Source organism: Arachis ipaensis, chromosome B02 (assembly GCF_000816755.2).
Source record: "Arachis ipaensis cultivar K30076 chromosome B02, Araip1.1, whole genome shotgun sequence".
Taxonomy (NCBI): domain Eukaryota; kingdom Viridiplantae; phylum Streptophyta; class Magnoliopsida; order Fabales; family Fabaceae; genus Arachis; species Arachis ipaensis.
This window is the reverse complement of record NC_029786.2, coordinates 9526237-9529818: the sequence shown is the minus strand read 5'-3', so window position 1 is coordinate 9529818 and position 3582 is coordinate 9526237.

The window sequence follows — 3582 nt, the reverse complement described above, 5'->3', positions numbered from 1 at the left end:
ATTATTTTTTTATATATATAACTAATATTTTTTTATTTTTTAAATACTGTATAAATGAATGTTAATAAATAATAAAAAGATTAATTACAATAACATTGTAAGTTGAATAATTTTGATTTTATTAAATAATATGTGTGTACACACGCACACTGTCACGGCCTTGGACACACTCTAATGTTATCGTGCCGCCACTCGAACTTACTCAACCTCTTGAGCTAAGACCAAGTCAGCTTAACCCTTAATACTTAGCAAGAAAGCTAAGAATACAAGAGAACACAAGAGAAATGAAGTTTTGGTGGAAATAACACTTTATTACTCAAGTGTTTGTTACAAATGATTCACACACACCTCACACTAACTCTCACCTCCTATTTATAGCCATCCACCTCCTTAATGGATGGTTAGGATTAAATCTAATCAACAGTCTAGATTAATCATCTAGAACCTTCACTACAAATATCTATCCTACCATATTTTTTTAAATATTTCTAGATTGTCCCATACCATTCTTCATACTCCTATTACATCCACACTCTTCTAGAATACTCTACAACCTTGCATAGTCTTCTAGAACCTTCTAGGGTATTTCGAGACCTTCTAAAACATTCTAGAATGTTCTGGAACCATCTAGAACATTCTCAAATACTCTAGAAAACTCTACAAACACTGTTAAATTTAACCTTCTAAAATTTACCGTGACATTCTTCCCCACATAATGCGCAGACGTCCTCGTCGTGTTCTGTTCATGATAGCGCTCTAGGTGTTCTTGGAATTGTCACAGATCTTCACGAGCTTCCCAGCTAGCTTCGATTATCGGGAGTCTTTTCTACTTGATCAAGTATTGGATACTTGTTGGTACTCCTCTTCGTCGCACGATGAGATTAGCTAAGATCTCTTCGATTTCTTTATCAAAGGATCTAATCACCACAAGCGGAGCACGACTCGAGTCACCTCTACTCGGTTCATCTTGGTCTTCACGATATGGTTTAATCTTATTCACATGGAAGACCGGGTGGATCTTCATAGAGGGAGGGAGTTGTACTTTGTAAGCAACCTCCCCAACACGTCCAATGATCTCAAATGGCCCTTTGTATTTGCGGATTAAACCCTTATGAACCTTGCGAAAGGCTTTGAATTGTTGTGTAAGAAGTTTGATCATTACCTTGTCTCCCACTTGATAGCTTGCATGCCTCCTCTTCTTATCTGCCCATTTCTTCATCCTCTTTGCAACTTTGTCGAGGTAAGAACGAGTGACATCTGCTTGTTCTTCCCATAACTTAATCATATGATAAGCTCCAGGGCTCTTCCCTGAGTAAGAGGAAGAAAGAGAGTGAGGTGTAAGTGGTTGTTGTCCAATCACAATCTCGAATGGACTCTTCCCTGTGGACTCGCTCCTTTGCAAATTGTATGAAAATTGAGCAATGTCGAGGAGTTTTGTCCAGTCCTTCTGATTAGCGCTTACAAAATGCCTCAAGTAACACTCGAGTAAGGCATTCACTCTCCCAGTTTTTCCATCGATTTGAGGATGGAAGCTTGTTGAAAAATGAAGCTCCGACCCAAGGAGTTTGAACATCTCATTCCATAGTCATCCTGTAAAGCGTGGATCTCGATCACTAATGATGCTCTTAGGCAATCCCCAGTACTTCACCACATTCTTGAAGAATAGTTGTGCTGCTTCCTCTGCAGTGCAATCTGTAGGGGCAGGTATAAAAGTAGCATACTTCGAAAATCGATCCACTACCACGAGAATAGATCCAAACCCCTCGGACTTCGGTAAGACAGAGATGAAATCTAGAGAGACACTTTCCCACAGTCGCTCTGATAGAGGTAGAGGTTCCAACAACCCACTTGGTGTCTTCTTTTCAATCTTATCTTGTTGGCACACAAGACAAGTCTTCACATAGCTCTCCACTCCATCTCTCATTTGAGGCCAATATTAAGAAGACTCAATGAGTGCCAAGGTCCAAAAGCTGACCTTGATGACCAGCCCACTTGGTGTCGTGGCATTCTCTTACTAATTTTTTTCTTAGTTTCTCATTTAGGGACGTATAATCTTCTCCCTTTAGTGTAGAGAAGGTCGTCTTCTAGCCAAAATCTTTTGGTCTTACCTTCTCTAGCCAACTCCACCAACTTCTTGGCTAATGGATCATGATGCAACCCTTCCTTGATGGTATGCACAATATCTCCTTCGACCATGGAAATGGCTACCAACTCAGCCTTGCGGCTCAGCGCATCTGCTACCACATTAGTTTTGCCAGCAGGCTTGTATTCAAATTCGAAATCAAACTCAGCTAAGAAATCTTGCCACCTAGCTTGTTTGGGGCTTAACTTATTTTGAGTTAGGAAGTAGCTTGTAGCCACATTGTCTGTCCTGACGATGAAGTGTGAACCAAGCAAGTAGTGACGCCAAGTTCTCAGACAATACACCACCGCGGTCATCTCCTTCTCTTGGACAGTGTATCACCTCTTTGTATCATTCAACTTGTGACTCTCAAAGGCAATAGGATGTCCTTCTTGCATCAGAACCCCTCCAATAGCGTAGTCAGAAGCATCAGTGTGGACTTCAAACACCTTTGAGTAGTCGGGTAGTGCTAGTACTGGTCCTTCTGTGATAGCAGCCTTCAACTGATCAAAAGCCTTTTGACACTCCTTTGACCATTTTCAAGAGTGATTTTTCTTGAGAAGATCAGTTAATGGTGCAGCCTTGGCAGAGTATCCCTTGATAAACCTCCGATAGTAATTAGCCAACCCAAGGAATGACCTCAATTCAGATACCTTGTTTGGAGGCTCCCATTCTTTGATAGCCTTCACCTTTCATTGATCCATGCAGAAAGTTCCATCTTTAATGATGTGTCCTAAGAAGTGGACTTTGTCCCTTGCAAAGGAACACTTTTCCTCCTTCACATATAGGTTATTCTCTCGCAAGATCTTAAACACAGTTCGTAAGTGTTCTACATGTTCCTCCTAGGTATTGCTATAGACAACAATGTCATCGAAGTAGACCACTACAAACCTATCAAGGTAAGGTCAAAAGATCTCGTTCATCAAGGTACAGAAGGTCGCAGGAGCATTGGCCAAGCCAAAAGGCATCACCAACCACTCATACGATCCATACCTCGAGACACACGTGGTCTTAGGCTCATCACCATCAACAATTCTCGCTTGGTGATATCCTGACCTCAAATCCAGTTTTGAGAACCACTTGCCTCAACCAAGTTGATCAAACAAATCGGCTATCAAAGACATAGGGTATTTGTTCTTGATGGTTACCTTGTTAAGTGCTTGATAGTCGATGCATAGTCTCAACGAACCATCATGCTTCTTTTGGAATAAGACTGGTGCGCCATAAGGTGCCTTCGATGGACAGATGAATCCAGCATCTAGCAAATCCTTGAGTTGCTTCTTCAACTCCTCAAGTTTTGGCGGTGCCATCCTATAAGGTGTTGAGTAGGAGTGTTCGCGGTGCGGTTTGGTTCGATTTTCTAGAGAAAAATCATCCGATCCAATCGTTTAATTAAACCGCGGTTTGGTTTGGTTCGATTTTTTTATCGAAGCCATCCGAACCAAACCAAACCAATTAAA